The following is a 27,500-nucleotide window of genomic DNA, read 5'->3' as shown; positions in this document are numbered from 1 at the left end:
CTTTCCCTCTCTCTCTCTCTCTCTCTCTCTCTCTCTCTCTCTCTCTCTCTCTCTCTCTCTCTCTCTCTCTCTCCTCTCTCTCTCTCTCTCTCTCTCTCTCTCTCTCTCTCTCTCTCTCTCTCTCTCTCTCTCTCTCTCTCTCTCTCTCTCTCTCTCTCTCTCTTTCTCTCTCTCTTCTCTCTGGTTACACTTAACAGACTTCAGCTTATCAAATTTCTACCTTATTTTTAAGACTCGGGAATCAGTCTTTTAAAAATTCTTTTTTTTCTAATCTTAATCATTAGGAAGAAGTTATGGCCTGTCCGTTCCTTCGATATAAACATTATCTAACGTTTTTTTCACGTTTTATTTAGTGGTCTCTTGCATTAACTATTTTCATTCTCTCTCTCTCTCTCTCTCTCTCTCTCTCTCTCTCTCTCTCTCTCTCTCTCTCTCTCTCTCTCTCTCTCTCTCTCTCTCTCTCTCTCTCTCTCTCTTAATCTTTATCTATCTTTATCTGTTCCTTCGTCCGTCCTATAATTCGTGCGTTTTCTTTCCGCGTTATGCCGACGATGAATGACTCTACGGTGTAATTTATCAACGAAAATGCATAGCCACTTAAGTAATTGAGTAATCAGCTAAGACTGAAACAAAGTGGCAAGTCTTAATGACGCCCCCAACCCCTCTCTTTGCTCCTACCCCCCCCCTCCCCCTTTGCCCCCTCCTTCCTCCCTTCAGGCTATGCATCATCCTGCGGTTGATAGAAAAAAAATCTACTGGTTTTATTTTTCTTCTTAAAAGAAAAAAAAAAGTTTTCTTTTTCTTTTTTGTTTATCTTATTGAGATTCTTTTCTACTTTCTCATTTTTCGTTTTCCTCTACTTCTTCTTCTTCTTCTTCTTTGTCTAGAGTGAGAGAAATAGAGAGAAAAAAGGAAAGAGAGGGGATTTTTTTTTTTTTTTCAATTTCTCTCCGATCTTCGATGATTCCTGTTCTGTCCGCCATTATCTTTCCTCCATTGCCCTTTCCTCAATCTTTAATGGGTCTTTCCCTCTTCTATCTTTTCCACGCTCGGATAGCAGCGCTTCGGTCATCTTTCTCTCTTTTTCTCTTTGTCTTTTTATACTTCCCTCTTTTTTCTCTCTCTCTTTCTCCCTCCCTCTTTTAGTTTCCCTTCCTCTCTTTCCCTTCCTCTCTCTCTCTCTCTCTCTCTCTCTCTCTCTCTCTCTCTCTCTCTCTCTCTCTCTCTCTCTCTCTCTCTCTCTCTCTCTCTCTCTCTCTCTATCTATCTATCTATCTTTCTCTCTCTCTCTCTCTCTCTCTATCTATCTTTCTTTCTCTCTATATATCGATATATAAACATCATATTTTCTCTCTATCTCTACTTTACTTCTTGTATTTTAATGTAACATTTTCCTATTTTCTCTGTTTCTTCCAACTTTTTTCTCCATCTCTTTCTATCTCCTTTATCCATTTCTACCACCATTTATCACTCTTCTGAAATACAATGATTAATCACCCTACTATAAATCAATTAAACGTTATGGTTAAATCAAATTCAATTAATCTTTCTGTAACATTGTTTTCTCACACGGGCCTTGTAACTTCCCCCCTTTGTTCATATTTCATCTCTTTGATGTTTGTTCTCACATGTTACGGTCTCTCCTTCTTCTCTTTCTGTTCTTTGTGGTTATCATTTATCATCGCCTGTCTCCTTCTTATCATTATTTACCTTCTTGTTGTCAACTTTTACACTTGGCCTTTCTCTCTCGGTGAGCAAAAGTCTAGGGGATGTGTCGCCACATTTCATATGTGGAAATATTTGGATCTAAAGTTTAAAGTGTTATATTCATTGATTTATTTTTGGTTTTAGATCGTTATTATTGTCATCATCACTATCATTGCTATTCCCAATATCAATATCATCATTATCCTTATCATCACCATTATTATCATTACCATAATTATTATCGCTATAATCATCTTCATCATTATCACATCATGATTATCAGTATCCCTATCATCATTATCATTATAAATATAATGAAATACTTTTATTTCCCCCACCCCCTTCTACCTCCCCTTCCCCACCCTTTTCTACCTCCCCTCCCCTCCCCCACCCTCTTCTACCTCCCCTCCCCCACCCTTTTCTACCTCCCCTCCCCTCCTCCACTCCCTCTCTTTCTACTTCCATCGCCTCTCCCCTTCCATCACACGGGGCAAATCTTGCGTCCTTCTTCCGGATGCCAACTTCCATCTCGCTTACGTCTTCTCTTCGCCCGCATCTTGTCTTGGTTTGTCTTGGTTCTTACTCGATTCATATAACTTACTTTTAGGTTTTATTACTTCTTTTTTTTTGGGTGGGGGGGGGGGAGGGTAGGGGGATGAGAAGGATGGGGGAGGACTATTTTTGTGGGTGTGTGGGGTGGGGAGGCCATGGGAGGTGGGGGGTACTTTTTGTGGTGGTGGTGATGGTAGTGATGTTTTAGATTTGTCTTCTTTCTCATTTGTTTAAGTCATTATCATTATGAGTATTATTATCCTCATCATCATCATTATAATTATCATCATTATTAACCGTCCTTCCTCTCTCCCTATTCTATCTTTCTCTCACACTCATCTTCGCCACGTTTATATCTCTCACTCTCTCTGTCTTTCTCTCTCAGAGTCTCTCTCTCTTTCCCTCAATCTCTTTCTCTATACCTCTTACCCATCCCCTCTCTCGTACCTCTCTCCTCTCCTCCCTCCTCCCTCTCTCCTTCTTCTCCATCCCCCTTACCCGCCCCTCTCCCTCCTCCTCCCTCTCTCCCTTCTCCCCCCCTCCTTACCCCCGCCCCAACCCCCCCCCTCTCGCTTGTCCCCGCCTTCCCATCCATCACCGCCATGCTATGGACCAATCACGAGCCGAGGCCGACCGTGATCGAAGACGCATTACCTCCATAAATCACAACGCTTCTTTTTTCTTTCTCTCTCTCTCTCTCTCTCTGTCTCTTCTCTCTTTTCTCTCTCTCTCTTCTCTCTTTTCTCTCTCTCCTCTCTTTTTCTCAATTCGGTTTTTCTTCTCTTCTCTTTTTTTTTATTTTTTTTTACTCTTTTCTCTCTCTCTCTCTCTCTTTCTCTCTCTCTCTCTCTGTCTCTCTTTGTCTTATCTTCTATTCACTTCTATTTTCTTCTCTTCTCTCTCTTCTCTTTCAAAGCACTATTCCCTGTTCTTTCCTCTATATTCATATGTATGTGTATAAGAATCAGAGGAGAGCACGTAAGATATGAACAGAAATACAAATACGCATATTCACACGCACACACACACACACACACACACACACACACACACACACACACACACACACACACACACACACACACACACACATATATATTATATATATATAATATATATATATATATATATATATATATATATATATATATATATATATATATATATATATATATATATATATATTATATATATATATATTATATATATATATATTATATATATATACGTACATGTTTATGCATATCTCTCCAAGATAAAGCAAAGGCACAGACGATCAGGCGATTGGCCAAGTGGTTACCAGTGAGTGTATTTATGCCCCAGATTCCCACGAGAAGTGATCCTGGGCGTATGCCTATAATCCCCATGTAATCTTTGCCCATACCCTATGGACATCGGGTGTCTCTGCATGTATACGGGGTAGGCCTATTCTAGATCCTAGTCAAAGATTTAGCTTGATTTATTAGGCCTACAGACCACAAGTTGCGAAGGCGCGTGTGTGTTCTGAAGACTCGCCACAGTTGTATGAACACGAATGTATTAATGTATTCACGATAAGTGCGGGTCATGTTGAGAAATCCTAGCAAGAGATCGCTTTTTGGAAGATTTCCTACCACAGGGAGAGGCTTTAGGATCTTTCTGGTGAATATATACTCGTAATTTTTCTTTAGTCACGTTGAAAAAAATGAATAAAGAAAGAAAGAATATATATATATATATGCGTTGTGTGTGTGTGTGTGCATGTGTGTGTGTGTTCGCACTGGTGTGTATGTGTGTGTGTGGCCCGGTGATATATGGTTCTAAAGCTTTACTAATTCTGGTGTCAGTCCTACCTCCACCCACGAGCAGAGGAGGGGGGGGGTGAGACGGAGTTGACGAGGAGGGGTTAAGGGGGGAATGGGTTACCGGGTAAAGCTGAGGTGACAGGGGGGTAAGAGGGGTGTGTAGTACGAACAGTAGTAGGGGGGGGGGGGCGACGGGCAGTGTGTGTGTGGGGGTGGGGGGGAGAGGTGATGGTTGCGTGCATATGGGCATATGAACATGAGATTGAGGGGAGGGTCGAGAGAAGGAAAAGGCTGAAGGAGGGATGAAGGGGGAGGCGGAGGAGGAGTAGGAGGGGGATGAGGAGGGCTTTGTGCATGTGACGGCTAGGGGTGACCGCGAGTATGAAGATAAGGGAGTAAAAAGGGACACAGCAAGATAAATAAGGCAACCAGGACACGGAAGGAGAAAGAACACCTTTTTCACAAGACCTACCGCACACACACACACGACAAGAGATGGCCGTTCATTCACGCTCTTGGTTGGATGTGAATGAAGGATGCAAAACAAACGACAACACGCAAACGAATATGAATGAGAAGAGAGATAAATCTGCAAAGAATAGAGTATAACAGAAAAATAATGAATAAGAAATGAAGACGGGGTGACCTAATGATTGTGGGAAATAAGGTGTGGGCATGAGAGAGAGAGAGAGAGAGAGAGAGAGAGAGAGAGAGAGAGAGAGAGAGAGAGAGAGAGAGAGAGAGAGAGAGAGAGAGAGAGAGAGAGAGAGAGAGAGAGAGAGAGAGAGAGAGAGAGAGAGAGAGAGAGAGAGAGAGAGAGAGAGAGAGAGAGAGAGAGAGAGAGAGAGAGAGAGAGAGAGAGAGAGAGAGAGCAATGCAGGCTTCGGGCCAAGAGCTGTCAGTGCAGTGAGAAGCACGAGGAAGCAAGGGGAGGGGAGGGAGAGAGAGCACGTCACGCATGGAGGAGGCCAGTAGAGGGGGAAGAGAAGGGAAGAGAGGGGAATAACAGAGAGAGAGAGAGAGAGAGAGAGAGAGAGAGAGAGAGAGAGAGAGAGAGAGAGAGAGAGAGAGAGAGAGAGAGAGAGAGAGAGAGAGAGAGAGAGAGAGAGAGAGAGAGAGAGAGAGAGAGAGAGAGGGGGGGAGGGGGGTCGTCATTGGCGTAAACAGTAAGGTAGCGGACAGGATGGGGTGTTATTAGCGAGTGTGGGAGGTCGCTGGCTGCTGAGGACACGTGTGTGCTGTGGCCAGAGAGGGGTGAGGGAGGGGATCGGGGAGGGGGGGGGGGTGGTAGGAGAGGGAGGGGAACTACGGATAGAGGGAGGTAAGAGACGGGAAGGGAATAGGAGGAGGAGTGGAGGAAGAAGAAAGAAAGGGAAGAGGGCGAATAGGAGGTGGAAGTGGGGGGCTTCATGTTAGTAGAAGAGATTTATTTAGTACATATATATCTACCAATCTGTCTACCCACATACATAGATCATGCACACACACACACACACACACACACATACAAACAATCACACAGACACACACACACACACACACACACACACACACACAATATCTACATTTTCGTAATATTTATCCATATATTTTTAAAAAGAAAACATGAATCCCCATATATCTCTGTTACAGAATATCAAAAGAGGTTTCCTTATGAATTAGGCAAGGCGAGTTAAGGGGACTTGCCCTTCCCTCCCCCCTCCCCCTACCCCTCCCCCCTTCCTTTTCTGACATAGGCCTAAAATATTTACCTCCTCTAAATTATATATTTCCCCTCTTGCCCCCTCATCATGGAAACGATAAGAGTGAGAGAAGGGAGGGGAAGGGGGGTAAAAAAATATATATACACAAAAAAACGATACACGCACATTCGCTGAATGCGTTGTTTTGGGTCGTCGAAGGCCTTGTATGTGTGTGTGTGTGCGTGTGTGTGTGTGTGTGTGTGTGTGTGTGTGTGTGTGTGTGTGTGTGTGTGTATATATATATATATATATATATATATATATATATATATATATATATATATATATATATATTCTTTTTTTGGTTGGATAAGCGAAGAAAAAAAATAAAGTGAATCCTCTTGTCTTAGCGAACGATAGACCTGATTTCCAGGCGTCTTTGTTTTGCTAGATTAGCGTGATGTGAGCGGCCATTTTTTTTTCTTTTTTACCATTCTCTCTCTCCGTTTTTCTTTCTCTCTCTTATCTCTTTTCTTCTTACCATTCTCTCTCTCTGTTTTTCTTTCTCTCTCTTACTCTCTCTCTCCCTCCCCTTCTCTCTCTCTCTCTCTCTCTCTCTCTCTCTCTTTCTCTCTGATTCCCACATACTCGCACACACACAAACATCCACTTACACACACACACACACACGCACACACACACTCACTCTCTTCCCCTTGCCGACCCCCCTCCCCTCCCTCCCTCCGTCCCTCCCTCCGCCTTCCTCCTTCCTCCATTTTCCCTCAGCAATATTTCTTTCATTTCTCTTAGGCCTACATTCCCTCCCCTTCCTCTCGGAGACGTCGAAGTAGGCGGGGACAGGATGAATAGCTCTCCGAACCTCGATTATTGACGGCTAAATGTTTACCCAACTTTCGCTCTTGGATTTATGCGGGGCGTTCGCGTAAGAGGGATGAATCCGCGTTAGGGGAACGGTACGGTGTTAGAAGGATGGTTGTGGGTTAGAAGGATGGTTGTGGGTTAGAGGGATGGTTGTGGGTTATTAAAGGTACGTCTCTGAGTTAAAAGAAAATGTGTTATGTTAAAGGAATTAAAATAATGATTAATAAATAGATAGATGTTGTAGACGAATGGTTCCTATTTGAAAGAAAAAAAAAGTCTGAAGAATATTTTTTTCCTAATGAGGTACTCAGCCCACAATTAAGCATAACGAATACACAGACACGAGGGCTATATAACTAAACATAACCTCGGTGTATATTGCGTTTTCAAGAGTGGCGTCCAGTAATGGTTGCACTCGATTTAAACAGGGTGGCCATTAATCCGCGTGCATGCAAGATCGCTGTGAGGACAAAAGCCGAGTCGAGGGCAGGGAGCAGGGGGGGGAGTGGTAGAGGGGTGGGGGCAAAGGAAGGGAGCAAGTGCACCCGGGGAGGAAGAGGGAAAGGGAACCAGGGTAGGGAGAGGGAAAGGGGAAGGGTTGAGGAAGGGTTGAGGGATAGGAGGAGGAGGGATAGGGCAATAGAGAGGCAGGGGAGGGGATGAGGTAGGGACAAGGGGAAGAGGAAGGGAGGGGAAGTGGGGAAGAACAGTTGAAAAAAAAAATAAAGGGAGAGACAGGGGAAAAAGTAAGGGAGCGGAAGCAGAGAGAAGGGACAGGGAGAGAAAAAAAGGAAGAGAGAGGGGAAGGAGGGAAGGGGGCAAGAGGGGTAAGGGAGGGTATATGGTAAATACGGCAAGACAGAAGACTCGGTAGTCCTAGGAACAAGATGGCGTCTCGACTTCCCTCGACACTTTTGTTCCTCATTAGCGTCTACGACTTGGGCCAAATTTACGATTACAATAAACAACGAGAATGGTCATATATCTCCCGTGTTTTTTTATATATAAATATATGGACGTCCTGTAGAATGGGATTCGCTCATTCTCGCGTAGGGGTGGGGGGTAGGGGGGAGAAGTGTTCGGGTAATGTAGAAAGAGGGAGGGGGGAGGGGGAGAAGGAGGGAAGAAGGGAGAGATGGAGAGAGAGAGGGAGGGAGGGAGGAATGGAAGAAGAAGAAGAAGTCAGAGAGAGAGAGAGAGAGAGAGAGAGAGAGAGAGAGAGAGAGAGAGAGAGAGAGAGAGAGAGAGAGAGAGAGAGAGAGAGAGAGAGAGAGAGAGAGAGAGAGAGAGAGAGAGAGAGAGAGAGAGAGAGCAAAGTCCTTCATAAAAGCGTGTCAAGTGACTTCCGCGAATCCAAAAGCTCCACGTAAGTCTTCGGTCGCGTCTCGAGCTCCACTCACTTCGTATTCCTTGCAGCGCCCTTACAGTCTTTTCTTCTTTCTCTTTCATTCTGGGTGCCAATAAAGGAGGGCGCGCGGCCCCCCAGTAGATTCGTATATTTGTAAATAAATCTTCCGTCAGGGCAATATATTGGGTCCCCCACTCCCTTCTCCCTTCACTCCCTCCTCCCCTCGTCTTCCTGTTCCTCTCTCTCTCTCTCTCTCTCTCTCTCTCTCTCTCTTTCTTTGCTTCGCATTCTCTCTCTCTCTCACTCTCTCTTTTTGCTTCGCATTCTCTCTCTCGCTCGCTCGCTCACTCACTCCCGTCCTCTCTCTCTCTCTCTCTCTCTCTCTCTCTCTCTCTCTCTCTCTCTCTCTCTCTCTCTCTCTCTCTCTCTCTCTCTCTCTCTCTCTCTCTCTCTCCTCCCTTCAGCCTCGCTACATCTTGTGTTGCTGCCAAGTGGCCTCCGATATTTGAACAAAAGCCTCCCCTTCATTCTCCCCTACATTCTGACACCTTTCTTCATCTTACTCTCTCTCTCTCTCTCTCTCTCTCTCTCTCTCTCTCTCTCTCTCTCTCTCTCTCTCTCTCTAGGTTTGTAGGCCTAAATCTTCTACAGAAGCGTCTCCTCATCAAGAAAGACCTACTAACAAGAACCATAAAACTATCACAGACAACCGTCAACAACAACCCCCCTCCCCCCCAAAAAAAAAAGAAATGGAAGAAAGAATCACCGAAGAATATTAAATAAACCTAAAGGACCCTAGCCAACCTCTGACTCGCTTTTGCTCTCGTATGCTCTCTCTCTCTCTCTCTCTCTCTCTCTCTCTCTCTCTCTCTCTCTCTCTCTCTCTCTCTCTCTCTCTCTCTCTCTCTCTCTCTCTCTCGATCTATCTGTTTGTTTACATATCTATCTCAGACTCTATCTATCTCTCCACTCCCTCCCTCTCTCTCCCTCTCTCTCTACTCCCTCCATCCCTCACTCCCTACCTCTCTCTCTCCCTCCCTCTCCACTCCCTCTCCACTCCCTCCCTCTCTCTCCCTCCCTCCTTCCTTCTCTCTCCCCCTCCACTCCCTCCCTCCTTCCCTCTCTCTCCCTCTCCACTCCACACACGTATCTTTGGTTGGCTGCCCAAGACGTCTACAAATGAGAGCGACCCGTGTGATCTCCCACCATCTCTTTACCGAATCGAAACCATCTTGTGCACACGCCTGACGGTGCTGGCGGCGAGAGAGAGCGCGCGGGGGGTATGCGAGGGGAAGGGGGAGAGGGAGGAGGAAGAGGAGGAGGAGGAGTGAGGGGAGCGAGGGGAAGAGAGGAGGAGGAGGAGGAGGAGGAGTGGGGGACGTCAGCCAGCGGGACGACGAGCTGAGAGAGGAGAAGAAATAAGATGAGTCTCCGAAATGTTTGGTTCGCCCTCATGCTTGTCAGCTGAGGGCTTCAGGGGATGGGGAGGGAGGGGGGGGGTGGGCAAAGAGGAGTTAGAGGAGGGGGGGAGTTGTTTACTCCCTCCCTTCCTCCCCCCTCTCCCTCCCCCCCATCTTTCCTCTTCCCGAAGCCCCTCTAGTCGCTCGTGTGAAGGAAAGGAAAATAAATTGGTTGTCTGGTCGTTGCAGCGACCTTTTGGGGGGTTGGATGCGTGAAGAGAGAAAAGCACAGTGTACACACCAGGCAGTCGTAGGGTCGCTGTTTGGTCATATAACCATAGAAGAGGGGACGGAGAGAACTTTGTGTTGAGAGATATAACCACAGCATTTGTTCGGCCTTGCTTATGACTTTATGTTATCGGCCACGCACCCGGACTCTCACTCGGACAAAAAAAAAAAAAAGAAAGAAAAAAAAATAGAAAGAAAGAAAGAAAGAAAAAAAAAACACACATGCATCTTTATCATTTAAATATCGGTGTAAACATATATGAGTATCCCTTCATCTACATACATACACCATAGAAAATCACAATCAAACCCCCCCCCCAAAAAAAAAAGAAAAAAAAGAAAAAAAAAAAGCACATACACCATCTCTCCCTCTCCCCCCTTCCACCCCCACCCCCACCCCCCACCCATCACCGAAAGACCCAGGGAGACTCGTAAAGACGGAAAACACCCCGAGGTCCAAAATAAGCTCCCTCCCATGGCAGAACAAGAACGAGGAACTCAAAAGCTGGGGCCAATTACATCAGAACGGGCGTCGGGGCTGATGGACTGAGAAGGAGCGAGAGAAAGGAGAGGGAGAAAAAGAAGGAGGAGAAGAAGAAGAGGAAAAGTTTATGGAGCAGGAGGGAAGGGAGAGAGAAAGAGAGAAATTGAGAGAGAGAGAGAGAGAGAGAGAGAGAGAGAGAGAGAGAGAGAGAGAGAGAGAGAGAGAGAGAGAGAGAGAGAGAGAGAGAGAGAGAGAGAGAGAGAGAGAGAGAGAGAGAGAGAGAGAGAGAGAGAGAGAGAGAGAGAGAGAGAGAGAGAGAGAGAGAGAGAGAGAGAGAGAGAGAGAGAGAGAGAGAGAATGAGAGAGAGAGAGAAACCTACACCCGAGAGAAGTAAAGCGAAGAAAATAAAAATTCTCGTTTTCTTATTTGTTTGGAGAGGGTGAGGGGGAACTTTGACCATTTCTGTGGCCGTGAAAAAAAAGTTTCTTCTCCTGCATAGCTTATCGCTGGTTACTACAAGAGGCGGTAAGAATCTTACGAGAGAATTGTTTCCGTACTACATGGGGCCAAGGGGGGAAGAGGGAGAGAGAGAGAGAGAGAGAGAGAGAGAGAGAGAGAGAGAGAGAGAGAGAGAGAGAGAGAGAGAGAGAGAGAGAGAGAGAGAGAGAGAGAGAGAGAGAGAGAGAGAGAGAGAGAGAGAGAGAGAGAGAGAAGGAGAGAGAGAGAGAGAGAGAGAGAGAGAGAGAAGAGAGAGAGAAGGAGAGAGAGCGGAGAGAGAGAGAGGGAGAGAGAGAGAGAGAGAGAGAGAGAGAGAGAGAAAGAGAGAGAGAGAGAGAGAGAAAGAGAGAGACAGAGAGAGAGAGAGAGAGAAAGAGAGAGACAGAGAGAGAGACAGAGAGAGCGACAGAGACAGAGACAGAGACAGAGAGATAGATAGATAGGGAGAGAGAGAGAGAGAGAGAAGAGAGAAAAAAAAGAGAAGGGGGTGGGGAGGGTTAGAGAAAGTGGCGAAAGGTGGAGGAGAAATTACGGTCTTCCTTGTAAATCTTCTTCCACTGTTACTCCTTAAACGTGTGAATTTCCTCAACTTCGTTATCATAATTATGAGGTTATCGGCACTCTCTTCTTCCGCTTCTCTTCCATCACATATTACACTTCCTCCTTTTGTACACACACGTACACACACGAACACAAACGTACATAGACGTTCACTTACGAAGGAAAGGAGAGAAATATACTGAATTAATGGAAAGACACAAAAGTAAAACAGAAAAATTAAAACAGACATGAAGCTTGAATCGAAAACAAGAGACAGAGAGATAGAGAGAGGGAGGAAGAGAATGAGAGAGAGAGAGAGAGAGAGAGAGAGAGAGAGAGAGAGAGAAAAGACAAAGACAGAGATAAAAACAAAGACAGAGAGAGAAAGGAAAAGAAGAAACAAAAGAAGAAGAAGAAGAAGGATAAATATAAAAAAAAAAAAACTAGAAAAAAATAGAACACAAAAAAAAGGCCTATACCCACCCACCTACTCACCCCAACCCCCTAAAAAAAAAACTACCCCCCCTAAAAAAAAAAAAAAAAAAAAAAAAAAAGTATAAAAAACACACAGGCCGGAGAAGCCCCTCCCATAAACATTAGGTATCGGACGCCTGACGCCCCAACCACGCTTGCCTTCAGTTTAACAATTGAGGAACGCCATCCTTCACACGCGATAATATTACATGCGCAACGTGATGAAGGGCTGAGGCCGAGGGAAGGATGGAATAAGGAGAGAAAGAGAGAGAGAGAGAGAGAGAGAGAGAGAGAGAGAGAGAGAGAGAGAGAGAGAGAGAGAGAGAGAGAGAGAGAGAGAGAGAGAGAGAGAGAGAGAGAGAGAGAGAGAGAGAGGGGGGGAGGGGGGGGGGAGAAGCGGAGGATAGGAGGATGGAGAATAGAAGGAGAGAAGAAGAAGAAGAAGAAGAGGGAGGATGGAGAATAGGTGAGAAACGGAGGAGGGGGAGAGAAAGTGGGAGAGGATAGGAGGAAAAGGAGGAGGAGAATGAAGAAGAAGCAGGAAAATGGAAGATGAAAAAAAGTCATGACGTTTCAAAATGATTATGAATATCTGCCCCTTTCTCTCTCTCTCTCTGGCTCTTTCTCTCTGGCTCTCTCTTTCTCCCTCGCGCTCTCTCTCTCCGCGAGCTCAGCTACAAACATATTTCAGTATTAAGTTCAATGTAGTAGCTTCAGGCGTTTTCCTCACCCTCCCTCCCTCCCTCCCCCCTCGTTCTGCCCTCACTTGTCTCCTTTCCATTGTTTTTATCCTCATCTTTTCATCCTTCCTGCTAACACACACACACACATACACACACACATGCACACACACACATACGCGCGCACACACACACACATACAAACATATCTATCTATCTATCTATCTATCTATCTATCTATCTATCTATCTATATCTATATATATATATTTATACGTATATATATATATATATACATATATTTATACGTATATATATATATATATATATATATATATATATATATATATAAATATATATATATATATATACATATATACATACACGCATAAATATCAGTAGATATATAAATAAATGAACACATAAACAGACAGATAAATGTATGTTTCGTATTCTTTTTCGGTATCTTTCATTTTCTTTCCCTCCATGACTCTCTTCCGCGTGAATGGCCGGTGCGTAAATGCGTATGGGAGGTCGAAGCGCGCATAGAGAGGAGTGAGCGAGGAGAATTGGGATATTGGGGAATCGAGGAGGAGAAAGGGGGGTGGAGGAGAGAAGGGAAGAATGGGGGGAGGGGTGAGGTGGTAGGTGGGAGGAGGGAGGGAGGGAGGTGGGAGAAGAGGGAGGTGGGAGGGAGAGAGGTGGGAGAGGAGGGAGGTGGGAGAGGAGGGAGGTGGGAGAGGAGGGAGGTGGGAGGGAGGGATGCGTGGGGCTGGGAGGGGGGGGAGAAGGGAAGGGGGTAGGGGGAGAAAAAGGGGAGAAGGGAGGGAGGAAAAGAGGAGAAGGGGAGGAGGAGGAGGAGGAAAGGGAAAAGGAAGAAGGGAGGGAGGAGCCAAAAGGAGGGGACTAAGAGGAAACAGCGAAGGAAGAGGAAGGAAGGAGAAAGAGAAGAGGCCGGAGGGAGTGATATAGGGAGGGAGGGAGGGGGATGTGACTAAAGATAGGGGGGGAGGAGGTTGAAGAGTTCGGGGGATGGGGGGGAGGGGAAGCGAGGGGAGCGTAATAGATCAGAGTAAAAGGGGATTGTCGGATGAGGGTCGGGAATAGAGGGATGTGAGAGGAAATTAGGTAAAGTAAATTGCCAGTACACCACATTACAATATACGGCGCCGCCATTTTGTTTTCTTTCCTTCTCTCTCTCTTCTTTATTTTTTTTTTATCTCACTTTTTCCCTTCCTATTTACTTTTTTTATGATCATTCCTACGAGAGTATAAAAAAAAAAATGTTGGCGACATTGCAGCGAGCATTTGCTAAGAATTAACCCTCCCTCCCTCCCTCCCTCCCCTCTTCCCCCCGCAGCTAGGGCCAGCTGTGAATAATGAGTGTTGCATGTGGGGATTCCCCTGGTTGCTGCGGTGAACCGAAGAGGGAACACTATACGAAATAAAAAAGAGAGAGAGAATAAGTAGAGAAAGGAGAGAGAGAGAAAAAAAAGAAAGAAAAAGGAAAAGAAAAGATGAGAATTGCTACCCCTGCCACCCCCTACCCCACCCACCCCCCAAAACCACCCAGAGGCAACATTACGCCATTAGCGTTACGCCATTCCGACAGCAATTTAAATCTTTCTCTTTTTATATATATAAAACTCACCCAGTGATTAATGTGTAAGACTTCATTCGAAGGAAGAGGAAGAAAGAGAGAGAGAGAGAGAGAGAGAGAGAGAGAGAGAGAGAGAGAGAGAGAGAGAGGGAAGGAACAAAAATATATTTAAAAAAATAAAATAAGAATAAAAAAGACAAAAAAAATACAAAAAACAATAAAACTCCAATCGCAAGGTTCACATTAGCGAATGCCACCAAAAAAAGTAACAACAACAATAAAAGAAAAGAAAAAAAAAGGAAGAAAAAAAAAAAAAAAAAAAACAGAAAAATCCGCCATCGGCCGCCCGCCCACCCGACAACCTCCACCGCAAAAGAGAGAGGCGTCGGCGGCGGGCGGTCGTCTTGCGTTCCTCCGACGTCGAATAACTTGGCCCTTTTGTCTCGCAGGCATATGTAATGAGTTTGCGTCCGTGAATGTAAACAAACGAAGATGGAACGACACTCGAGAAACATAAACGTCTTGGTTTTTATGCGCGTCGACTTGTTTTCTTGGACATGTGGGTTTGTCATTATATGTTAGAACGTGCTGTATATGTTGACACGGGGGCACGCGCTTCATATGGATGTGGGAGAGTGGTAGAAGAAAAATAGAAAAAAAGAAAAAAGTATGAGAGGGAGGAATATTTAGATATAGATAGGAATGGATACGAGAGTGAGAAAAAGAGATCAAAATGAAAATTTAAAAAAAAGAAGGAAAAGAAATATTAACGGGACAATGAAATCAGACAGTCGTTTTATGGTTAAAAATGTGCATCTTCACCCCCCTCTCCCCCCCCCTCCCCCCGAACGAGTCTCTACTTGGTATTCAGTGTACGGGCCAGAATCTTAGGTGAGGCTTTCCCTTAGTTACTGTACTCGTCAGGATGGGTGCGTGGGTGATCTTCCCCCCCCCCTCCCTCCCACTTGCCTCCTCCCTTCCTTCCTTCCCCTTTCCTTCCTTTCTCTTCTCGTCATCCTACCATACCACTCCTCTCACCTCTCATTCCTCTTCTTTCTTCCTCCTCCCTCCTCCCTCTTCATCTCCCCGTACCTCACCTCCGCCCTCCTTCTCTCCTCCTTTCCTTCCACCCACCTACTCCCTTCTCCTCCTTCTTCTCCTCCTACTCTCTCCTCCTCCTCACCTATCTTCTACCCTACCCACCCCCCCACTTCCCCTCGTCTCTCCTCCTTCCTCTTCCTCCTCTTCTTTCCTCCCTTCCTCTTCCCTTCCTTTCTCAGAGTAGCAGCCTGAATATTTTCGGTCGAGGCTGAAACAACCCCTTTTCCTCTTTTGGGAACGTTTGAAAGAGATTAATGTGCGGGGGATCTTTGTGTATTGTATATGTATGTGTGTGTGTGTGTGTGTGTGTGTGTGTGTGTGTGTGTGTGTGTGTGTTTATGTGCGTATTTGAGGCTGTGTGTGTGTTTTATATGCGTCTGTGTAAATGTGTTAGATGGGTATTTCTTTATTCCATGTGTGTATATCTATGGGCACCTAACCATAAAATTCACCTAAAATCCCTTAAGACCCCCATCAGCTTTAAGACCTAACACTTCACTTCGCAAAACTTATTCCTATATATCGATTCCAACAGGATGCGAGAGAGAGAGAGGTGGAGAGGGGAAGAGAGAGAGAGAGAGAGAAAGAGAGAGAGAGAGAGAGAGAGAGAGAGAGAGAGAGAGAGAGAGAGAGAGAGAGAGAGCGAGAGAGAGAGAGAGAGAGAGAGAGAGAGAGAGAGAGAGAGAGAGAGAGAGAGAGAGAGAGAGAGAGAGATTGAGCCTAAGCTAGGATGTCGCTCCTCCATCTTTCTCTCGCTGTAGGAGACCTTTTGCCTCTCAGGGCGTCAGAGCATCCAAAGGCCATCACGAGACCAAAGGACGAAAGTCACTTCAAGAGAAGAAGAAAAAAGAAAAATCATTTACGTCAGTAGTCTGCTCTAAGTGACTTCCAAGAGCTGGCCTCGTTTTCTATGTCCATCCCCGTCATAGGAGGATAAGGGTAACGACAGTAAAAACTTGGTTTGTTTAGATATATTGGAGATGATGATGATAATAATAATCCTAATGATACTAACCTGTAGTAGTAGTAGTAATAGTAGTAATGATAATAATGATAACAATAATGATAATAATAATGATAATAATAACAATGATTATCTCAATAAGGATAACGATAATTACAAAAGAATGTAAAATGAGTTGAGAGTTTAGCAATTCGGTAGATATATTCAGATACTAATATATTTCATTACTCACTACCGTATTCCCTTCACTCCACTCCATTCCCTCCATCTCCATCCTTATGAACCATTCACGTCTTCATCACAACCTTGCCAAGGTATTTCAATTCAATGATTAGCCTTATTATCCTCAAAATCCATTAACCTTCTATACCATATCCTTCGCGTTAGTATCTCCCAAGAGGTTACCCTACCCCTACCCCCCCTCCTCGCCCCTCCCTCGCTTCCCTAACCCCTACTCCATTATCTTTGGGGTCTCAGTGTGCCTCTCCAGTTATCTTGAACCGCAATGGCACTCTCATTGACCCCCAGGTCGGGCCATGGGCCATGGTTTCACGCGGTGATATTTCCCCCTCCATTAGCTTGCCTCGATGATTTCACCAATTATTCTTCCTGCGAAACCGCTGGCTCCTGCTTTTTTAGTCTGCAACTACTGCTGTTCCCTGCCTGCTTATTTGTTACAATGGGGTATTTTCCGTTTTTTATATTGTATTTTAGCACTTCCCTTCTCGCTTCCCTATCCCCTCCTTATCCATATCTTTGGGCTCTCATAGTTTATATACTCAGTTATCTGAACGCGCAATTGCACTACGTGGTGAATCCCAGGAGACGCCAGGTAATGCAACCGGTGATATTTCCTCCAATTAGCTGCCTCGAGATTTCACGTGGCATTCGTCCTGCTACCTGCGCGCTGCTCATGCAGACTGTCTCTCGGTTAGTGTCTGCCTGCATATATGTGACATAGTTGGCGTTAAAAAAAAATTTTTCGTTTAATATTATATTTGTAATATCTTACCCTACCCCTACCCCCCCTCCTCGCCCCTCCCTCGCTTCCCTAACCCCTACTCCATTATCTTTGGGGTCTCAGTGTGCCTCTCCAGTTATCTTGAACCGCAATGGCACTCGTGTGACCCCCAGGCGCCAGGTATTGCACCGGTGATATTTCCTCCAATTAGCTGCCTCGAGATTTCACGTGGCATTCGTCCTGCTACCGCTCCTCTGCTGTTAGTCTGCCACTGCTGTCTGTTTGCTTATGTGTGACATATGGCGTATTTTCGTGTTTATATGTATTTGTAATATTATAGATAGATAGATAGAAAAATAGATAGATAGTTAGTTAGATAGATATATAGATATATAGATAGATAGATTGATAGATAGATATAGATGTAGATATAGATATATATATATAGATATAGATATAGATATAAATATAAATATATAGATATTCACATAGAGATAGATAGATAGCTATACATATGTATAGCTATAACTATACACAAGAAAACAAGTGGATATGTGTGACTTTCTCTATCGTTCCTATTCAACTGTTCCCACTCCTCGTCCCCATACTATATAAATGTGCAATTTTACAACGAAAATAAAGTTAAAGAAACATAAAAAAAATTAAGGGGGAAAGCAAGAAAAGGAAAAACAACTGCCTCTAGTAAGCAATTAGTCCAAGGCTCTAAAAACGGAAATTCCTTTTGCGGACTTCCATGTACCTTTTTCCTCGGCACACGATTCTAGCAGACTCTCTCTCCAGCTGTTTTATTACCTGTGTGGAGTGTTCTTAGTAACATTTTATTCTTGTTATTCCAAACAGGTTAGTGTTTTTTTTTTTTTCTTTTAATATTATTATCTGTTTAACTGTCTTCGCTTCTTTCTCACTTTCTCTTTTAACTTCTCTCTCCTTCACTCCTGTCTCGTTCATCTTCTCCCTCTACTTTTCCCTCTCCCTCTCCTTCTCCTTCTCCCTCTGCCTCTCCTTCTCCCTCACCTCTCCCTCGCTCTATATCTCCCTCTCTCCACTCTCCTTCTCCCTTTTCCCTTCCCCCTCACTTCTCCCTCTCTCTATCTCTCCCTCTCCTCCCTCTCCCTCTCCCCTCACCCTACCTCTCCCTCTCCCTCCTCCTCCTCCTCGGCCTCAACCGCGCCGGGTCTTCGTCTGAGCCACGCATCCACAAGTATTGGCTCATCATTTGCATATACAAGCAAGGGATCCACGACCCCTGCCCCTCTCCAGCTATTGAAAAGCCCGGGGCAAGAACGTTCTAAACATGTTGACGATGATAAAGCCCACGAAACGACGTCTAAGCGATAGGAATCTCAACCGAAATGACCCCCTTCGAGGCTGCCGCTGTGACGGGCCACGTTCGACTACTGAAAGAGGCGCGGGTACTAAAGTGTCATCCAGCGAATCTATTGCGGGTTAGTAACGTATGCAGTAGTAATAGCAATTTCGACCGTAGCGGGTGTTGAAGTTAGCATTGTGTCGGGCCAACGCGGCTATAATATATCGTTCGGACGGCATCTGCGACAGTGATATTATCTGTTGTATGTATTAGATACAGTCAACTTCGATTTCTCTTGCGGGTTTATATAAAAAAGAAGAAGATAGGAAGGAGTCAGTTTTTTGAAGATGGCGTAAAGATACGAGAATTATTTTTTGAAGATTTGATGTGAAAGTATGAGCGTGTGTGTGAATTTTGTGTACGTGTGTGTGTGAATTTTGTGTATGTGTGTGTGTGTGTGTGTGTGTGTGTGTATGTGTGTGAACATTCCCACTTCTATAACACATTATTCAGATTTCACGAGCGTAATATCAGTCCTTGTGTGAATGCTCGTCTTAACCTAACATTACACTTAGATCTCACACTAATTCCCGTTTCCTCGGAGCATTAAAGCTCAAAGGCAGTAAATAACCCCCGTGCATCTCGACCATCACCACCCGCGCTCCCCCGTCCGTATAACCCCCTCTTCCCTCCATCCCCCCAGTCCCCCTCTTTGCGCCTTCGTCGTTCCTTCTAACATGGAGAAGGGGTGGGGGTGGGGAGGGAGGGTATAGAGGGGGAAGGGGCAAGGGTGGAGGGAGCGGGAGGGCTAAGTGGAAGGGGAGGGAAGGGGGAGGGGCAAGGGAGTGTCTGACCAGCTGTGGTCTTGTCTCTCCTTCCTCCTTACCACGAAGGAAAGAGGACGACGGGAAATTGGAAATAAATGGGCATAGACAAGCGTGAATAAAAGAGAAGGAAAAGGGGACGAGATTTATGTTATCGCAGAAGTAGATAAAATAATAATAATGATAATGATAAGAGTAAATAAGATAAAACTAATAAAAGCTATACTCCTGACAAAAATAACAAAAAACGTAATTAAATAAAAGCGACAGTAGTAAAAAAAAGAAAGAAAGAAAGACAATTCTTATTTTGAGTAGTTTACGAGCTCTTATTGACAGAAGAAGAATAACAGCAGGTGCACTGGTCTCTCCCCCTCCCCCTTCCCGTCCCCCTCCCTCCTTTCCCCTCACCCCCTTCCCCCCAAGAGTAGCCAACAGTCCCTCGAGGTCGTCAAGAGAGTAATCAAGTGGCGTAGCGGATTCTGCAAATGCTGTGTCCACTTAGAGCCACTTGGAAGCAAAACTTGTTGAAGTTTTGGGATAGACTGAGTAGATTATTGTGACTTTAGGGAGGGATTGAGGGAGGGAGGGAGGGAGAGAGCGACAGCAAAAGCGAGAGAGAGAGATAGAAAGAGAGAGAGGGAGAGAGAGAGAGAGAGAGAGAGAGAGAGAGAGAGAGAGAGATAGATATAGATAGATAGATAGATAGAGAGAGAGAGAGAGAGAGAGAGAGAGAGAGAGAGAGAGAGAGAGAGAGAGAGAGAGAGAGAGAGAGAGAGAGAGAGAGAGAGAGAGATAGATAGATAGAGAGATAGATAGATAGAGAGAGAGAGAGAGAGAGAGAGAGAGAGAGAGGCAGAGAGAGAGAGAGAAAGGAGACACTCACTAGAGAGACCCGTTTTTGCTACAGACTGCCTAAGGCTATATATCGTGCTGTCTGGATCGCCGGGATGAGGAAGGGGGTGGCAGCGAGCAGGGAAGGAGCCAAAGTGGAAGGAAGAGAGGGTGAAGGGTGGAAGCAAGGGTGAAGAGAGGAAGAATGGGTGTGGGATGGAGGCGAGGGTAAGGGGTGGAGGAAAGGGTGAAGAGTGGAGGCAAAGATGGAAGCTAGGGTAAAGACTGGAGCCAATGATTAGGTGTGAAGCGAAGGGTAATAGGTGAAGCAGAGGATGAAGGGTGAAGCAAAGGGTGAAATAGGGGGCAAAGGGGTGAGGAAAGAAAGGTCTTCGGCCATTTCGCTTGGTAAGAGACCGCCCCTTTTTTTAGGAAAAGGACCTTAATCTCTCAATATTTTCCATGTTTACCGTGAAAGAAGTCTTAAGGAGTTTTCAGCTTTCGTGATGGATGTGTTTACAAGTTTGTTTGTTTTATCGTTATGGCTATTTCCCTATGGTAGAAGTGCCTTGCCAAATGATAATGATAATATCAATAATGGTAATAATAATGATAGTAATGGCAATGAAATTATTTATGATGATAATAAGGATAGTAATGGTAATGAAATTAATAATGATAATATTACTGATACTTGTACTAACAATGACAGTGATAACAATAATAATGATAACAACAACAAACAACAATAACAGTATTGATAATAACAGCAATCAAATAATAAGAATAACAACAACAATAATAACGAAAGCCTGAGATACACCATACGAGGCATCTGATAACACTGTTTTCAGCTCGAGAATGCTCGGTTCTTGAGCAACACAGAGAGAGGAGAGAGTTGGCATCAAGCTTCTAAAATGACGGACGCTCGCAAATAGTGCCGGGAATTTGCATACCGGCCTGACTCTCACCCCTAGGAGTCTTTCCCGATGGAGGCAGATACGGAGCTAAAAGCAAGTTGTAAATTGCACTTACAAGTTTTAAGAGGTAAACAAATTTAATAGTCGTAGTGTACTGAGAGGGAGAGAGGGTGGGGTGGAGGGGTGTGGGAGGGGATATGGATATGGTTATGGATAAAGATATGGATAGGGAGAGGGAGAGAGACAGAGAGAGACATACATAAAAAAAAAATGAGACAAAGACCGAGGCAAAGACTAAGCCAGAGAGAAAGAGAAGGACAGATAGACAGACAGAGAAGTGCAGAGAAAGAGACGGAGACAGACAAACAAACAGACACACCAAAGACACACAGAAACAGAAAAACACATAATAACAAAAAGTAACACATCGTCTCTAATTACAATCGAAACTAAAGCCAAATACAACGTTATCTCCCGAACTTAGAATTATCTTCAGTAAACAAAGGGAACAACAGGATCCCCGGTATAGTAAGGAATCTGTCAACAAACACTCAACCAGGAGATAATTCCATTGCAAAATCAATGAACACGAGACTCTTGCCATTCAGAGCTCCTCCAAAAATAACATTATCAGGTAGTCTAACATTCCATCTCTCTCTATTTTTTTCGTTTTTTTATTTTTCTCTCTCTCTTTATTTTTATTTTTTTCTTTGTTTTTAAGTGAAGGTGGGCGAATCTACTCGAGTTCAGACCGTTGTTTCTCTAACCTGATTTAATCTTCCTTCAAAAAAAACTTTCTTTCTTCGTTTTCTTCGTGTAAGAATTCATTAGAAAAAAAACTAACTTTTCCTTTGTTGAAACAGAAGAGGAAAATAAACAAAAAAAGCAGTTAAATTAATTAGAATACTAACAATGATGATATTAATGATAATAATAATGATAATGATGATAATGAGAACAACAACAACAGTAACAACGACAATGATAACAACTATCATTACCATCATTATGATCATTATTGTTATTATCATCATGATCATAGGAATATTAATATCTGTCCGCTATTGAGTGATATTCCCAATAAGGGGAAGAGTTATTACGTATATTGCAGTTCAGTGATCCCCGCCACTACCGCATTAAACTTGCAACCTTAAGCAATGAGAAAAAAGTTCGTGATTTATGCGCCTGGCATATTTTCGAGGTTCAACGTTGCCTTCGTGAGTGGGGGAGGTGGTGTTTTAAGGGAGGGGGGCGGGGGGAGGGGAGGTGGTGGAGAGCGGGTTGGGGAAGAGCGGGTAGGGGGTGGGGTATTGGTAACGGAATAGGGGGGATTGGGGGGGGAGTTGGTAAGGGAAGAGAGGAGGGAGGGGTGAGTGGGTTGGGGAAGGGTAGGTAGGGGGCGGGGGGTTGGTAAGAGGATGGGGGAGGAGGCGGAGAGTGGGTAAGGAAATGGGAAAAAGGTTAGTAATAGGACGGGAAGGAAGAGGTAAGCGTGGCGGGCGGGGGAGAGGGAGCCAGGAGGGGAAGGAGGTTCAATGAGTGGGTGGGGGGGGGGAGGTAGATTAAAAGGGGTGAATAGTAGGAATTAGGGAAGGGGAGGGGATGGGGGGGGGGGGTTATAGACCAGGGAGAGTCATTTAAGGTGGGCACTTGTAACCGCATTCTCATTGTCTGAGGATGAATATGAATAATATGAGCGCTGGAGATTGCTAGCAACTAAAGAGAAAGAGTGATCTCATGTTGCAAAGCGGAAAGTGATTCGAATAGTGACCGATACACCTGTGGTCTTTCCTTACGTAACTCGGATGAGATCTTTGTTTAATGCGATGCAATAAATCACCTTTAACCCAGGAAAGCTTCCTTCCTAAAGCCATACTAAGGAGAAGGGGAGGGGGATGGGGGAGGGGAGGGAGTGTGTCACCCAACACCTGGCGTGACTTAGGAGACTCACGCGCCCGCACGCAGATCTAAGTAAAGGGTCTAAGAGAGACGCGTGGACTAAGACCGAAAACATTCTTCATTATTGCACTAATGTCCAGTGGTGCTAACATGATGTTGATCTATTGTATATTTCGCTGCCTGTAATTTTGATTTGTCTTTTGATATTTTTGTGGATTGCTTTTATCAGCATAGATAAGCTAACTTTTTTTTCTTTTTTCTGTCTCTCTTGGGGTTTGTTTGTTCTGTCTTTCTGTTCTCTTTCTCCCCCCCTCTCTCTCTCCCTCCCCCTCTCTCTCTCTCTCTCTCTCTCTCTCTCTCTCTCTCTCTCTCTCTCTCTCTCTCTCTCTCTCTCTCTCTCTCTCTCTCTCTCTCTCTCTCTCTCTCCCTCCCTCTCTCTCTCTCTCTCTCTCTCTCTCTCTTTCTCTCTTGCTTCAATCTGATATTTCCCCTCAGTCTTGTTTTTGAACCCCTCCCTCTGCCCTTCCGTCTCTCTCTTTTCCACTACACCGCTTCTGGAACCTCCCCCTCCCCCCTCCCCGCCGTGTGAAGCTCTACCCTTCCTCCAGTCAACCCCTCCAAACCCCTGTGCCCTCCTGCCCCTTCCCCCTCCCCCTTCCCCTCTCCCATCACCTCTCACTTCCCATCAACCTCTCTAAGGTAACCCCTTCGCTTCATACGAACCTTACCCCCTTCACTCCCTCCCCCTCCCCCTTTTCGCTCCTTCTCCCCTCATCCTCTTTCGCTCCCTCTCCCTTCCCCTTTCGCTCCCTCTCTCCTCAGCCCCCTTCGCTCCTTCTCCCCTCCCTTCCCTCTGGTCTCCCCTTCGCTCCATCACTCCCCCCCCCCTCCTTCCCTCCCTCCCTCACCAGCGGCAACCTCCCTGACAGCTCCTCCATCACGAGCCAGTGACTGCCAGCTCCATTTTGGTTTATTTCCACCTGAGGTATTTTTGTGCGGGTCCCGTTTTCCTTTCGTTTTTCGCCCGTTTCCTCTGTCCTCCATTTTTATTTTCTGGATATTTTTTTGTTTGTTTGTTTTTTGGAATGGGGATTTTTTTGTAGAGAGATTTTTTGTTGTTGTTGTTGTTTTTAATGTAGAATGCTTGTTTTGTTTGTTGCTGGCCACTTGATGCGAACGGTAGGCACTGTGCACAAATTTGCTTAAGTACAAACATATACAAACACCTGTACGAATGGATTTGATATTGTTACGTATTTCAAAGAAAGTGAAGAGACGAAGAAGAAGAAGAAGCAAGAGAGAAAAAAAAAGAGACCGAGACCGAAACCGAGACAAATACAAAGACAAAGACACAGAGAGACAGAGAAAGAGACAGACCGAGAGAGATGGAGACGGGGTGGGAGGGATAGGGGATAGGGGGAGGGGGGGGTTAACGCATCCATTCCACGAGCGCGTCTTGCCTCTCAAGTGAACCCGTTTAATTAGCATGAGTTAAATGGTTATCGATCGCTTGAATCAGCGTCGGCGGCGGCGTGAGGGATAGACGGAGGCCGTTACGGTTGGCATTTATTGAATGTCCCGAAAGTACGAATGAAGAAGAAAAAGGAAAAAAAAATGTGGAAAAGGGGATGAAAGATAGAGAGGAAGAGAGTATGTGTGAGATAGAGAGGCGGTTGAGGGGGGGGTGGGGGTGGAGAGAGAGAGAGAGAAAGAGAGAGAGTAAGAGAGAGAGACGTGAGTTGAAATTTTGACATTTCTATATAGTCTCACTCTCTTTTTTTCTCTCTCTCTTTCTCTCTCTCTCTCTCTCTCTCTCTCTCTCAGACGTCAGGCAAAGACCTTCGATTCTACCTGGGTCTCGGAGCAGATTCAAACAGATTTATGGCAGATTTTGTATCCCATTTTTTAACAGATTTATCTTATATATTCCATTCGAATAAATGAATAATAATGATACATCACATATCTGAGTCACATATACAAAACATACAAACTACACACAAAAAAAACAAAAAAACTATGCATTCACACACACACACACACACACTCATCATCATGGAAACACACACACCTGTATACATGCACACACACATTCAAACGCACGTGAATAAATAAAACGTTCACAGCCTGACTAACACACGGGTTGGCATTGCTAGGTCTTAAAAAGTTTTCGGCGTTGACACTGTAAACTATACATCTCTTGCATAGTGGAAAATAAAAAGGAAAAACAAAGAAACAAAAAAAAAAAAGAAATAGAAAGCGAGAGACAGAGAAAGAGAGAGAGAGAGAGAGAGAGAGAGAGAGAGAGAGAGAGAGAGAGAGAGAGAGAGAGAGAGAGAGAGAGAGAGAGAGAGAGAGAGAGAGAGAGAGAGAGAGAGAGAGAAAGAGAGAGAGAGAGCGAGAGCTGACAGACAGACAGATAGATAGATAGATAGATAGATAGATAGATAGATAGATAGATAGAGAGAGAGAGAGAGAGGGAAAGAGATAGAGGGAAAGAAAGAGAGAGGTAGAGAGAGAGAGAGAGAGGGAAAGAGATAGAGGGAAAGAAAGAGAGAGGTAGAGAGAGAGAGAGAGAGGGAGAGAGATTTGAGAGAGAAAAAAAATACGATCTATCTTTGTGAAAGAAAGTTTCAGATACAATAAACGCCCGTGATAAGACGCATAAAGTTATATAAAAGGAAGGGGGCGTCGGGTGGGGGGTAGGGGTATAAAGGAGGATAAAGGTGAGGAAGGGAAGTAGGAGGAGGAGGAGGAGAAAGGGGAGGAGCAAGGAGAAGAAAAAGAAGAAGACAAAGAATAGAGTGAAGGGAGAGGTTGAAGATGGGGGTAGGGAGGGTGGGGTTGGAGGGAGGAGGAGGAGAATTAAGGGGAGAGGGGTGTAGGGAAGAGGTGCAATACAAAGGGAGATGTAAAGGGAGAGGGATGAAAGGAAGAGGATGAGGGTGATGGGAGGGGGTGAGGATAAGGATGAAGAGAGGTGGGCGAGGATGATAGGGGAAGGAGAGGGGAGGAGGGGGGGGGGGAGTGAGCTGGCAATGACTGCGAGGGGACATCACGATCAACGCATCGCCTGTGACGACTTGACTTTTGTTTACAAATATTGCAACGGAAATTTGTAAATAACGACTGGCGTTTGAATTAATCGAAAGAGTGAGGGAAGAGGGGACGGGGTGGATGAGAGGAGGCAGGGTAGAGGGAGAAGGGACGGAGGGAAGGAGGGAAAGAGGGTAGAGGGAGTAGTGACGGAGGGAGGGAGGGAAGGAAGGAGGATGGAGATTAGAAAGAGGAGGAAGAAAATGAGAAAGAGAGGAAGAGGAGTAGGAGAAAGGAGGAGGAGGTTGAGGAGGACGGAGGAAGAAAGAAAGAGAAGGAAGAAGAGGAGGAAAGAGAATGAAGCAAGCAAGAGAACGAGGAGGATGTGAAATTCCCTCTCATACTGATCAAGTCACTCCCTATCAAGCTGTAGGCGATTAAGATAATACCAAGATTAATGATAAGGGAGTCAACACGACGATAAGAATTATCATAAGCTCGATGTTTATATTAATCGCCAAGCTTATCTTTATCGCATAGTTGTCAACAGAATCAATAACATCCCCCGCCGTTGCATATATCCTCGTGCAGGCAATTATCTTTATCATCGCAGACACACACACACGCACAAGCAAGCACACTACACGGACGCGAGCGCACATAAGAATGAGGAACAAGAGGCCGTTCGAACCGCGCTTCCTGATCGGACGAAAAGGTGTTACGAATTTACGAAGGCGTTAACGAATGGTTTCTTTGTTTGATGGTGGTTGCTTGTTTTTCTTGTTTTTTGTTTTTTAAGAAAAGGGTGGGGAGGTGAGAATGGAAGAAGAAATGGTGGATGGAGAGAGAAAAAGAGAGAGAGAGAAAAAAAGAGAGAGAGAGAAACAGAGAGAGCGAGAGCGAGAGCGAGAGGGAGAGAGACAGAGATTAGAGAAAGAGAGAGAAATTAAAGAAAATGGGGAATAGAGAGGTTTAAAAAAAAAAAGAGACAGAAAGAGTATAAAGTGCGTATTCGACATCTAAACTACGTTAAAAACAACAACAACAGCAACAAAAAAAAACACGAATTTACGATCGCAAATATCATAGGACGGTGAACTTGCAAGTCTAGCCTGTATTTACATATGCAGAGACCCACACTGTAATTCACAGCGTCATGATCCCAGGCTCATGACCATCACTCATGCAATATAATTCCTCTCTTGTAATTACACTTTGGAGCCCATTTTGAAATTTCGGGTAATCATTCTTCGAGCGGAAATATAAATTAGAATGACAGGATACGCCGCCGTAAGGCCGCAATTTGAGGGAAATTTTCAGAAACAGAGGCACAAGAGAGGGGGCTGGGGGGAGGGGGGAGGGCGGAGGGTGGAAGGTAAGGGGGGGTGGAGGGTAGAGGGTGGTAGAAGGGGGTCGAGGGTAGAGGGGGAGCTAAAGAGGGTGGTGACGGGAGGGTGGGGGGTGGTGGGGGTGAGAGCGAGGAGGGGGTGCATGAGAGGATGAGGGATTTATTCGCAATAGATTCGCATAGTCTTCAGCGCGAACGACAAGACGACACGTGCTTAAGAAGAGACAAATGATTTGTGTGGCTGGACTGCACGTGTGTCTCAACGCACGATTAACAGCTTTGTCGACTAAGCATAAAAAAGTCTTCATAACTTTAAACACAAAATGACACAAAAAGAAGTAGAATAAAAGAAAAAAAAGTCAATTTT

The 27,500-nt window shown here is 44.9% G+C and overlaps 1 protein-coding gene across 7 annotated transcripts in view; it reads right to left on the bottom strand.

Annotated features, from left to right (window-relative positions):
• The window catches only part of LOC122242079 (homeotic protein ultrabithorax), an 865,946-nt gene that overhangs the window by 57,720 nt on the left and 780,726 nt on the right, over positions 1-27,500 (bottom strand). The window lies entirely within an intron of this gene.

This window comes from Penaeus japonicus, unplaced genomic scaffold (assembly GCF_977035675.1).
Source record: "Penaeus japonicus unplaced genomic scaffold, GWHDUDI00000001_assembly GWHDUDI00000032, whole genome shotgun sequence".
NCBI classification, from domain to species: domain Eukaryota; kingdom Metazoa; phylum Arthropoda; class Malacostraca; order Decapoda; family Penaeidae; genus Penaeus; species Penaeus japonicus.
The sequence above is the reverse complement of the archived record's forward strand: the minus strand, read 5'-3'. Positions and strand labels throughout refer to the sequence as shown.